General features: G+C 39.2%; 1 pseudogene; it reads left to right on the forward strand.

The window, feature by feature from the left end:
* Nucleotides 1-2,492: 2,492 nt before the first annotated feature.
* LOC102846080 lies at nucleotides 2,493-3,295 on the forward strand (annotated as a pseudogene).
* Nucleotides 3,296-13,789: the final 10,494 nt, after the last annotated feature.

Here is a 13,789-nt window from a genome sequence, read left to right on the forward strand (position 1 = left end):
TTTGAAAAGTAAAAGAAAAATTTCTTCATTGGTACACAATCCCCACCCCACCCCCGAGTACACTCCACTATGCAACCTTCACTCTGAGAATCATCCTTTCTTTGACGGAGCCTCTACTTTTTCAAGTTTGATGTTCTTCTCCAGAGACTGGCCCCTCCTGACAACACACCCAGAGAATGTGTCACGAAGGTTCGTGATGCTGCCTCAAAGAAGCACTCTAGCCCCACTTCTTCCAACACAGATTTGTTCTTCTGCCCGTACATATTCACTGTTTTTGACCAGCCAAACTCAAAGGCACCAATTCTTTTTCAGTCTTCCTTACTTATTGTCCAACTTTCCCACTGGTAAGAAGCAAAGGAGAATGCCATGGCTTAGGTCTCAAGCACCTTAGTCTTTAAACTGACCTTCTTGTGATTTAGTAGCACTCTTAAAGGGCCCTTGACTGCAGACCTGCCCAACACAGTATGTTGTTTGATTTGCTGGCAGCTGCTACCTGTCCTGATTTTAGATCTAAGTACAATGAAATTAGTAGCAACTTCAATTCCATTTGTATGGTGCTGCTTTATTGGTCCAGTTATGTGGATTTGTTTGATGTTGAGATATAACCGACACTGAAGGTTATCATCTTTGATCCTCATCAGTGTTTCAAATTCCCTGCACTTTCAGCAAGTAAGACTATGCTTGCTTCAAACGACTGTTTCCTCAAAAAGCTACAAACTGAAATATCTTATATCTACCAATTCCAATCCTAGGTATAAAGCCTAGAGATGTAAGAGCAGTGAAATGAAAAGACATGCATACCTAAGCTCACTGCAACATTAGTCACAATAATAAAAATACAGTAGCAACCTACCTGCTCATCAAAGAGTGAGTAGGTAAGACAAACTGTAGAATATATATACAGTGAAGACTACAAGACTAAAGAATAATGTGGAGTCTATGAAAGATAACATGGTTGAACCAGGAAAACAACATGCTGAGTAAAATAAGTAAATAACAGAGATAAATATAGAGTTCCAATACTACAGAAAGTCATAATCAGATACACACACAGAAAGCAAAGTTCTTTAATGGCTGCCAGGGATGAGACAATGTGAATCACTGTCTCCCTAAGTAGACACTTTTGAATTTTTATGATAGGGAAGGTTATTCCTAATAGGGATGGAATCAGTGTACTATAAGCAAAGTAAATAAAAAACCGAAATACTATCCAATAGATTTCAACTCAAGGCAATCCTTCATAGTGTTTCTGAAGCTACAAATCTTAAAAAGAGGAGATTGCCCATCTCTCTACTGCACAGTTAAACTGTAACCAATAACAAACAGTTAAAGGGGAACTTGACTTTCTGCTTAAACTTTCACCTAAACCAAAACAGAACAGTATAGTGGAAATCAACTGGATAACACTTAGCAACAACATACTTGCTAGAGTCACAATGAAAACTAAGATCTTTCTGTAACCTCAGAAGCCATGAATATTTTAATTACAGTGCAGTTTTTACTTTAAGAACAATTACTTCATTTAACTCACACACTCCTTAAACATCTATCTTGTATGAGGCTCTGAGTGACATGCTATCCAGAGTTTCAAAGATCACAATGATACATTGTTATTATTCTAAGATATTATGAAGGCAACCACACCAATAGCAACCCTATGAACAGAACTAAACCCCATTTATACTCTCATTCTCACAATTCTGATTGACTCAAGTCCTCTGAGGCCACACTATTCATTCTGTATGTTCACCTTTCAGAAAGCCAGAGAATCAAATGCCTATTCAACATCATGTGTGGCATCCTGAATTTGTGTGAGATGAGTTATCACATGATTAAGTAGTATCCTATCTCTCAACATCAGCATGTCAGTTATCCACACAGGCAAGCCATTCAGAACTACTGTGAGCATTCACTTTCAAATACAATAAACCATTCAACTTAAGCTTGGTTGTTGTTGTTGTTGTTATGTGCCGTCGAGTTGTTTGCGACTCATAGCGACCCTATGTACAACAGCCCTAAACCCTGCTCTATCCTGTGCCAATCTCACTGCCTCTGACACACCCATCCCGATTACCCGAGTCACTGAATCAGTCCACCTCATAGAGGGTCTTCCCCTCCTGTGCTGTCCCTCCACTCTACCCAGCATGATGTCCCTCTCTAAAGACCTGTCTCTCCTTACAACATGCCCAAAGTATGTCAGGCGAAGCCCCAGAATCCTTGCCTCCAAGGAGCAGCCTGGTTTAATCCTCTCTACGATGAATTTGTTTGTTTTCTTGGCAGTCCATGGTACATTCAATACTCTTCTCCAGCAGCACAGCTCAAAGGCATCAATTCTCCTTCTATCCTCCCTAGTCATTGTCCAACTCTCTGATGCATTAACAAGTGATTGCAAAAACCATGGCCTGTATCAGGCGCATCAGGCAGTGGAAGATCAAAGGAGAACTTACTACTGCAAAAGAAAATGCGGTCCTCTTTCCGTGCCTAGCGAAGCCATGGCTCGTGGTCCCAAGAAACATCTGAAGCGTGTAGCAGCTCCAAAGCATTGGATGCTGGACAAACTTACTGGTGTATTTGCTCCTCGTCCATCCACTGGTCCTCACAAACTGAGAGAATGTCTGCCATTGATCATTTTCTTATGAAACAGGCTTAAGTATGCCCTGACAGGAGATGAGGTTAAAAAAATCTGCATGCAGCGGTTCATTAAGATTGATGGCAAGGTCCGAACTGATATAACCTACCCTGCTGGTTTTATGGATGTGGTCAGCATTGACAAGACTGGAGAGAATTTTCGTCTGATCTATGACACCAAGGGTCGATTTGCTGTTCATCGCACATTACACCTGAGGAAGCAAAGTACAAGTTATGCAAAGTAAGAAAGATCTTTGTGGGCACAAAAGGAATCCCTCATCTGGTGACCCATGATGCTCAAACCATCCGCTACCCTAATCCTCTCATCAAGGTGAATGACACCATTCAGATTGATTTGGAGACTGGAAAGATTACTGATTTCATCAAGTTTGATACTGGTAACCTGTGCATGGTGACTGGAGGTGCTAACCTGGGAAGAATTGGTGTGATCACCAACAGAGAGAGACACCCTGGGTCTTTTGATGTGGTTCATGTGAAAGATGCCAATGGCAATAGCTTTGCCACTTGGCTTTCCAACATTTTTGTTATTGGCAAAGGTAATAAACCATGGATTTCTCTTCCACGAGGAAAGGGTATCCGTCTTACCATTGCTGAAGAAACAGACAAGAGAGCAGTGGATGAAATGATCTCTACGTGGTGTGAATAAAAAGGACAAAATTAAAGATACTACAGCATGGAAAAAAAAAGAAAATGCACATTAAATAGGAAAATAATAACCTTCAACAAATAAGTCTAAAGAGCTGTAATTAAATTTTAGTTCTTAATGCAGTTTAGTCATAAGCCTTCCAAAGGGGGAAAATATTCTGTATGTGAATCTTCACACCTTGCAAGGAGTCCTGGTGGAATACTGCTTAAATGAGAAACTATAAGTGGATAGGTCTGTGATTCAACCTACTGAAGTCTCTGAAAAACGTGGTAACTCCATAGAGTAGATCTACTCTAACCTATAGGGTCAGTAAGAGTTTTAATCCACTTGACAGAAATGGCTTTGATTTGGAGTTTTAAGGGCTAATTAAAAGCAGAATGTGTAAACTGTGTAGATTATCGGGCCATCTTATCATGAATTTGCATAAAATAATCAAAAGGAAAAATATTTCTTATATTTAAAGGCTGCTTCCAAAAAGAAACTTGAATATAATGCTGTTGTTATGTGCCATCAAGTCATTTGCAATTCAGAACAACCCTAATCACAACAGCTCTGAACCCTACTCTATCTTGAGCCAAGCTCATTGTCTCTAACACATCTACTCCCATCACCCCAGTCACTGAGTCAATCCACCTCATCCAGGGTCTCTCTCTCTTGCGCTGTCCCTTCATCCTTCCAAGCATGATGTCTCTAAGTACTGGTCCCTCTTCGCAACATGCCATCTGAAGCTTTTGAATCCTTGCATCCAAGGAGTCCTGGCTTCCCCCTCTTGAGGACAAACTTGTTTGTTCTCTTATTTGGTCCATGGCATATTCAATACTTTTCTCCAGCCCACAGCTCAAAGGCAACAATTCTCCTATCATCTTTAGTCATTGTTCAGCTTTCCAATGCATAGCAAGTAATTGTGAAGACCATAGCCTGGATCAGGAGCACCTTAAGTCTCTAGACTGACATCGTTGCTCTTAAGTACTCTGGAGAGGTCCCTAACAGATTTTCCCAATGCAATTTGTCCCTGGCTGCTGGAACCAAGAGAGTTGATTGTGGAACCAACTAACTGAAGCTGTTAGCAATCTCAATCTCTTCACCGTCCATCATGATGCTGCCAACTAGCCCAGTGGTTTGTTTTCTTGATGTTGAGCATCAATCCATATTGAAGACTGCAGTCCTTGACCTTCTACAGCAAATGCCTCAGGTCCTCTTCAGTTTCGAGAAGCATATTTGGCACACGTCAATTAAATCTCACTAATAAATTACAAAGAAGACAGTTCCTCTGTTAACAACAATTGAAGGGAAAGGAAAGGAACTGAGAGTTTTGTATTGAAACAAGTCATTCGATAAAAGGTTTTAAGTAACATATGAAACAGCATTATATACAAGGAGGAACTACTGAAATGTCTGTAGTGTAAATTCTATATTCACAACCATATGTATATTGTGTATGTACACATAGGAGCATACACACATAAGCACACACCCAACCTCATAAAAGGACTTCAATAGTAATATAAAGACAGCCTGAAAGGAAAAAAAAAAAACAAACAGTTGTCACTGAGTCAATTCTACCTAATGATGACCCTAGAAAAGTAGAGAACTGGGCTCCACAGGGTTTTCAAGGGTTTAGCTTTTCTGAAAGTAGATAATCAGGTCTTTCTTCCCAAATCCCCCTGGGTGGGCTTGAGCTTATAACTTTCAGTCAACATTTGTACCACTTATGAAAGAGGAATGAAAGACACTAATAAATCTTGTTATATACCAAGCAGCACCTAGGTTTGAAATGCATGCCTTTGGGTTAGCAGCACAATACCAGAGCTTAATTAAATTAAGAAACAACGTTGATAAAATTCTTGCAACCATCCAGGTAAAAAACTATTATTTATATATATATAATGGTATACAGAAGACAAGACGTATGAGGTTCCAAAACCTGTCTCCGCATGGGAAGGTTATAAGATAATATTTGTAGGGCTTAGGTTAAGGGAGCTCTGTGACCTAGTGGTAGAAACTGTGCTGCAATAGCAAAAGCAGACAGTTCGAATCCACCAGCTGTTCCGCAGACAAAGGCTGAGCAATCTCCTCCCGTGCTATTAACTGCCCCTGAAAGCCTGCTGGAGGATTAGGTATGGGTTGGTTCCAACTAAATGGCATACAAGGGGACGGTGGGAGGGAAGTGGGTAAGAGGGAGTAATAGGTGGAGTGTTGTACTTAATTCAGCACTTTTAGGAAAAAAAAGTAGGGTTCTCTTAAAAGAGATTATGAAAATCAGTAGGCACCTGAAGCTGGTGTCTAGAAAATGTCATCTTCCAGTTAGCTACTTAGTCATCATAGGACATGTGCTTCCAGTTTCCCTTTTTTCAAGATAACACCTATCTGGTTAGTGCTTAGTCATCTAAGAGTTCACACTATATGTTTCTTCTTTCACGATGGAGTCTACAGGACAAGTGCTGTGGCCTCTTCAATGCAGTGGCCACTCTTCTTACCTCTACATACACATGGCCTGAAACAGGAATGTTAGCAAAGCAAACTGTCCTTAGGAAGAAACATCTCTTTGAATGCTGGCCACCTTGATCTGAACTGTCTGGGAAGGCGGGGATGGGAGGGAAATACTTTGATGCAGCACATTATGTAAAGAGGGAAACACCAAAGTCTGTGATTCAAGGAAAACTTAGCAATAATTCAACTCAAATTTCAAACAGTAAAACTCCCTTTCACTAAAAAAGGTCATCTTTGATTCAAGGTCAGAAAGTCTGATCAGTTATGTTACTGAAAAGGGAAGTGACTATAGATTATAGGGCGGAGAGACAAACATTAGCCAGGGATTTAAATTTAATAAGGAAGTCTTCCTCAAAGCTGTCCTACACGAAAAAGGACAACTCTCCCTTTTCAAACATTATTAAAGAAAAGGTGGTTTTCTATTACTTTCTTACCTTCTGTATTGTGATGACTGAGAAAAATAGAACCAAGATGATGAAAATTCCTAGCTTGAGGAAAGAGGGAAAGGGCGGTGATACAACAGTTGCAAAAGAATGCTTCTACAAGGTTACATTCGACTATTAAAAGTAAGTTCTCAAAAGACTCAACTAAAATGGGCATTCCGAAATGGACTGATTTGGTTGAGCATAAAGATTTATCAGTCATTTAAAGGTAACAAAAGACATAAAATACAGATGAAACACTAAAAAAAAAAACAAACAAACATTAATTCTGGACTCTCTCCAGAATGAATGACACTGGCTCACTAACAGAAGTTTTATACTCTCTTGTTATGTACTATCAAGTTGGATCCATCACACTGGATCCTCCACTGGGTTTTCAGACGCTGTAAATTCAACAGGAGGAGGCTGCCCATCTTTCTTCCAAGGAGCGGCTAGTGGATGCCTTGGAGCTGGCAGCACAACTCCTTACCCACTAGGTCATCTGAGCTCCCTTTGACGTTATAGTTAATGAGTTTTTAAATTAACTTATTACAACACATTTCATATTACAGTAAACCTTCCAAAATGACACACGTAACATAATACGTTATTAACAGTCCTATCCAAAGTAATAAAAAAGTATACAATTGGGTTAACACCCAATACAAGAGCCAAACCGTTTTTATCACACCACTTTGTTAATATTTAAAATCAGAGTAACTGATAGCATAGATGCCCTCTTGTGGAATAGTTTCTAAATAGTAACTGATGATCTTTGACAGAAACACAAACATATGTCAACAATTCAAAGTACAATCCTAAATGAACAAGGAGGGTGGGAGGGAGTAGGGGCATTAGGCCAGTAGAATAAAAAGTAAGTTAAAAGGGATAAAGTCAAAGAAACTAACAATTCTTGAGGATCTCTCTGAAGTGTGCCACTAGACTGAAAAAAGCATCCCAGTGGATCAGCTACCAAAACCCAGCCATGTGCCTCCAGCCAATAGTCACTAAATAATGAGCATTTGACTAATTAGCTTTAATAAGCTTTGTGAAGGTAGCAAGCAGTTGGTAACCAGCATATGCCCAGATTCTAGAACAGCACCTGACACACAGTAAGTACTCAATGAATATTTGCTAGATAGAGTGATGGGTAAATAAATATTTTTAATAGCAAAGTCTAACCTTTGTATACCAAAGGAGATCTTACGCCTTAAGAAAAAGGAAACAATAAAAGTTCTCCAAATAATTATGCTTCCTTCTGCAAAGTCTACTGGAAGTAGAACAAGGATGAGCTCCAGAGTAAGACTTGGATGGGGTGTCAAGTTACAAGGTTTGCCCATGCTGTAACCATGAGCAAGTTACTCCATAGATGTAATGCTTACACAAGTTCTTTAATCGTGAAGCTGAAAAAAAAGGCTTAAGTGAAATGACACATATAGTATCTGGCATTGCTGAGCTCACGTCAACAGCAGTGAGTATCTGGCACATCATTACTTCATGCAGATCCTGGTGGCCCCACGTCTGTCAAGATAGACTGTGTGCTCCACGGGGGTTTCAATGGAAATAGGCACCAACTCCTTCTTCCAAAGCACCTACTTAATACTTGAAAAATGCAAATCCCTCTATGAACTGGGCCGAGGCAGAAAATTCTATACTGACAGTCTTAGTCTTAAGGATAAATTTCAAGTGAAGAGATCTAATGAAAAGAGTATCCTGAGTCATTTTAAATGCTCAGTCCAAAAGCCTGGCTCACAATCAAGAGACATTAACAAGCACAGTGGAAGTCCATGTAGGACCCAACAGGGGAATGGATTCTGCTCAATCAGTTTTGACAAAACAGCTACACATGCTCTGTGCTTGCTAATTTCACTTGTAGAAGTTAAGTGTACTTTTCTCAACTACTTTACTGAAAATATTTGAAAGATATTTTATTGATTTTTTTTAAAGTTATGTTCATCAAAGATTTTTTTTTTCAGACATTTCTTAAGGGCCCTCTCTAGGCTCCATCTCTAAGAGACCAGGATAAATGCCTGGCTACATTATACAATGCAATCCAACCACAAAAAAGTAAGCACACACACATACAGCTCGTGGAGAGGGGTGTGCACGCACGCATGCATCCACACACATTTATATGTATTTCGAGCTAGTGGCTTAGGTAGCTCTGGTGGCCTAATGACAAGGAGCTGCACTACCAGCCCAAAAGCATATGAATCGAATCCACCAGCCACGCCACAAGAAAAAGATGGGCAATCTCTACCCATGCCTCTGAAAACTCCCTACAGTGGGTCAGCTATGAGTTGGTTCCGACACGATGTCACACATACATTCACAGAAAGAGCTGATGGCAACTCATAGCAAAAAGCACAAAATGTTCACTAAGCCGAATGAGAATCTCTACAGAAGCACACTGCCACTGAGTTCTCCCAGGGAAGCTGGTAGCTCAAGCCACCAACTTTTTGTTTAGCAGTTAAGTGCATCACCACAGCATTGTCAGGGCTCCTGAAACCTCCAAACGTTTTACCCGACTGAAAATCTAAAAATAGTATTTTTATAACTGTTAGTCCTCTTCTGAGTTTGTATGAGTCATACAGATTGTTTTCTTCCTCTGTTATCTTGATTTGCTTCTCCAAGTCAAGAAAAGGTCACCTTTCCCTTTAATAAGTTACAAATATATCTTAACTTTAAGAGAGTAATTTTAAAATATTATTAAACTTTAAGTCTCAAGAATAGCTAAAAAAGCTTTTTGGAATATGTATCTGCAGCACTTGATTTGAAATGTGCACTTTAGAGAGAATGCCTATACTGGTGGATATAAGACAGAAGACATCAGAACAGAGGCAGTAATAGCAGACAAGGTTTAGTGACGTAAACGTTATAGAGATGAGTGGATAAACAAATGTGGTACACCCCTAACGTGGAGTGTTCTTCCGAATACAGAAGAACAAAGTCTTGATGCATGCGGAAAACACGAATGAAACTTGGAAACATTACGCTGACTCACAAGGACAATTGTTGTATAATCCCAATTATATGAAATGTCTAGAACAGGCAACTGTGTAAACCTCAGAGTTCATTTATTAGTGGTTACCAGGGATGGGCAGGAGGGAGGGAGGAAAGGAGACTCAAAGCGTGGTGGCCAAGGTCCTTCTGATAAACTCAAACAGGTGATGGTGAGGGCTAACCAACATGACAAGCATGAAGTCAATGAATAGTGTGAAGACTGCTGATGTGCCACAGAGATGTATAAACCACAATTTAAGGGGAAAAATGAAACAAAAATCAGGGTATCTATCACTCGCCAAGTCTTGGTAGGCCATGACACAAAAGGTCAATGATAAAATTTTCTGAGAACTTAACTCATTTCACAAAATATTTACTAAGTAATACTTCCTCAAGTAGGTTTCGGTTAGTAAATCTGTAAGTGAATACCATGTAATTAGATGAACTGAGGAAGTAAAGCTTGGTAGCAGTGGAGACACACCTCATTATGAGCATCAGCAGCCAGAAACAATGACAAAAAGGTTTAGTGCCCAGCAGAGTAATGCCCTGAATAAAATCAAGGGTGATTTGTTGGCAGGAACAAAGAGTCAAATTGGGCAGCAAGTCTTCAGCTCTGCCCAACTTGAACACCTCTAACCAATCTTGCTAGATTTCAAGTCAGATATCTAGCTTTCCAAAGACAGTAATCCTGTCCGAGTAATCAATACAGGGGAGCTCTGGTGGGTGAGGGGTTGCACTGTGAACCAAAAGGCAAACAGTTTGAATCACCAGGAGCTCTGTGGGAGAAAGGTGGCCAACTCATAACTAACCCTTTAGTGAGTTTTAATTACCAGTAAACCATATGGAAGGAGATTGCCTATCTTTCTCTCAGAGAGGCTGGTAGATTCAAACTGCCTGTCTTCTGGTTGATAACACCACTTCTTTCCACTGAGCCACCAGAGCAATTTACAGCTTCTGAGTACCTGTTGGAGGTCCTGTTATGAGTTCCGACTTGATAGCACAAATAGCAAGAAATAAATTGTCCAGCTGAGAACAAAATTTGCCTATCACACAAATAAATGCTCATCTATTTAGAAATAAAGTTCTTATTGACATCAACAACAACATACTTTCTAGTAAATATCAACATACTAGAAATTCTGTTTAAGTGTATCAGGAATCCCTGGTGGTATAGTGTTTACATGCTTGCTGGCTAACCACAGGTTAGTGGTTCAGTTGACCCCACGAGCTGCACCATGTGAGAAAGATATGGTAGTTGGCTCTGCTAAAGATTTAAACCCTGTGATGCAGTTGGAATTGAGCTGCCAAACTAAAGGCACACCATTTGAATGCACCAGCTGCTCCAGAGGAGAAAGATGGACACCCTCCTTCAGTACAATCTACAGTCTCCGAAAACCCACTGTAACAATTTTCACAGCAGATTGCCAAGCTTTTCTACCTAGTCTTTTAAATTCAAGCTCAACTATAACCTCAGAATTATCTGGAAACAGTGACTGTTGTTTGTTGTTGTTGTGTACTGTAGAGTCAGAATCAACCCATAGCTGATTCTCCAGTGGGTTTTAAGAGGCAGTGAATAGCATAGGAGGATACTGACTATGCAGAAATAATTCAGATGAGGTTTTAGCCAACTAGCCTGATGCCTTAATGAATGGCAATCTCAATAGCGAAAAAGAGACGTAAGGTAAATTATGTGAGATGGAGGCAAACATTGGAGATTGTACAAGAAATACCAACAAGTGCCGACAATTAGCAGAAACTCAGGAAAGCCGAAGAGCTTCCACAAGTAACCAACTTTACCACCCAAACCTTTGGTTTTACATGTTAGGCCTCCTGAACTGAGAGAGGATAAATTTCTGTTGTTTCAAGCTACAGTTTAACGGGACATCAGTTAATCTGTCCTCCCTTTGTCATCTTCTCAGAATCAAGCAGCATGTGACATTCTTTCTAAAACTTTCTTCAGCATGGTCCACTTCTTGGAATGCACTTAGCTAGTCAAGGCTGGGCACACAAAGAACCCCAATGTGCTCCACCACTGCACAGTACTGTAGATGCTTTATGGTCTTTAACGAGGACACTGTACCTCATGGCTGCACTGACCTTTACAGAAGTACAAGCCTGGGATCACATTAAATCCGTGATCAAATCAAACCCCTTGTTCTCGTTCCTTTTAAATCTTCTCACAAACACCATATGCCTCTCCTTCACATCCTTCAACACAGTTTTATCTGAGTAATGTCTGTGTCCTCCCAATCTAAAGATTAAGCACCCTGAATGCAGGAATACAACAGTTTTGTTATATTTTTTAAATGTCCTTTCCATTACCATTATATTGAAAAGTCTCAGTATAGTAACTTAATGTGAAGGCCTTACCCACAAAGAAGGTCCTTCTCTGGCTACGAAAAGCAAAGCTAAAGTATATATACAAAATGCCCATTCCTAAAAGAACATGGTAGATAATGATAGTCACATGGTTTTACAAATAATTACTTGTGATTAATTTCCCAAACAGGCAAAATAAACAGAATTAACTCCCTTGCTTACAGGTTAAGGCAATTAAAATATAGGTAGTTGATTGTGTGTTTACAAATTTATCATTTTTTTTCAAATTTGTAATGCATTATACTAAAATTAGAACAAGGGAAAAGAACACAACATCTGACAACTTTGGAGAAAGAAATTCTGTATTAGGGCTAATTTCTTCTCAAATACATTTCCTGCAACCTAAAATTATTTCTCGAATTTCCAAATTTTTAATACCTTATATAAAACTTCAGGGAAACCTGATACCAGAGGCTGTGAACCCAAAAACTGAAAAGAGGAAAAAGATGGGCAGTGTCCTCTTGTAAATATTTTCAGTCTTAGAACGAATAGCACTTTAAGTCAGGACTAAGTCAACAATGGTGAATTTTATATAAGGTACATTTAGTAAGTACACTGATGCATCAGTTAACAGATCTTACAATACACACTAACTGTAGATTAAAAACCTATTCATCTTAGCATTTATTCAAAAGTATGCTAAAATGCAATTCATCTGGGTGTTGCATCTATGTGTCCTGGTTCACGTTCTCTTTCAGATCATCACTCCCTCTCATTCTTGCACTAAAATATTCTGGTAATTTAAAAAAAAGTATGCTAAATGCAATGTTTATATAAAATCAGACCATCCTCTAGAAATTAACTTTGATTTCCCTTTGGCATTTTAGCTGTAACAAAGTGAACAACAGTAACTGATTTAGGTTTTATTTAAATATTAAACACAGTAAAATCAACAACAGCTTAAAGATACAAGAAAGCAGAAATATTCAATATATCTATTCCTTACTTAGCAGGTTAAGGGTATATAAGGAATATCAAGCTATTCCTTACTTACCAGATATATTACCCCAAAGTTTGCATTTACAACAAAATTAAAATAATAAATGCCACTACTCAACTATTTGGACATTAACAACGTATGTCTGGTACTCTGATGGGCTAGTGGCAAGACGCTACACTGCAATCCCAGAGACACGCAGTTCAAGGCCACCAGCTGCTCCACAGGTGAAAGAAGGGCAATCTCCCCCCGTGGGATTAACTGCCTCTGAAAACCCAGCGAAGGGTCAGCTATGGGTCGATTCTGACTCTAGGGTACACAAGAACAATTTAACCACTGAGAGGTGAGTATGCTCATTACGTTATTCATTCTGTTTGTCCATGACACTTTTCTTTTTCCACGTGCTAGAAGAGATACCATCCCTATTCCTACTAAAGAACATCTTTGCAATTGTTATGTGTCATCAGATAAAGTACAACTAATAGCAAGCCCTCTAAACAGATCTGAACATTGCTCTGTTCTGTCCCATCTTCAGAAGCTCTGATAAAATTGACCCCACTGTAACAGTCACTGTGTCTGTCCACCTCCCTCAGAGTCTTCCATTTTTCTTTTCCCCTCCACCTTTCCAAACATGTCCTTTTCCATGGAAACTGCCCTTTCCTAACAACATGCCCAAAGTTAGTGAGACAAAACTTCACTTCCCTCCTCTCTAAGGAGAGGTGAAATAATTATCCAAAAGAATAATTCAAAACTTGTGTATGTATGTTTTCATAAAGAATCTTTTTATATGCTTTCTGTAATTCAAAAAAACCTAACATTTGCAAAAGCCATACATAGAACTTCCTAGCTATAGTACCTGTGACTAAATTACTAACTTAAAAACAATCTTTAAGAATTGAGCATTAGTCAACTTTTTAAAAACAAGTCTGTATTAGATGTACATAATTAGTCTGTCTTTTAATGTGTATACACATCTAGAGTCAAACAGTATATACCAAGAAGCAGGGCCATATGTACCATGAAACAATGGAAAAGTGCATAATAGAGAGGAGAAAGCACCACACAAGGCTTGAAAAGAGATTTCATTCAGTCTGAATCCTGGTTAAATAACACAGTAATATAAATACACCTCGGCATTCTCATCTGTCAAATAAAGAAAGCAAAACCTGAACCTGTCTAAACCAGGTTAGTGATGCTAAAGTTGTTGGTGTTCTGCACCTTACTTTTTTTTTTTTTCCGTAGACTGCACCTTACTTTTTAGCA

This window comes from Elephantulus edwardii, unplaced genomic scaffold (genome assembly GCF_000299155.1).
Source record: "Elephantulus edwardii isolate Elephantulus edwardi_28Jun2011 unplaced genomic scaffold, EleEdw1.0 scaffold00037, whole genome shotgun sequence".
In the NCBI taxonomy this organism is placed as follows: domain Eukaryota; kingdom Metazoa; phylum Chordata; class Mammalia; order Macroscelidea; family Macroscelididae; genus Elephantulus; species Elephantulus edwardii.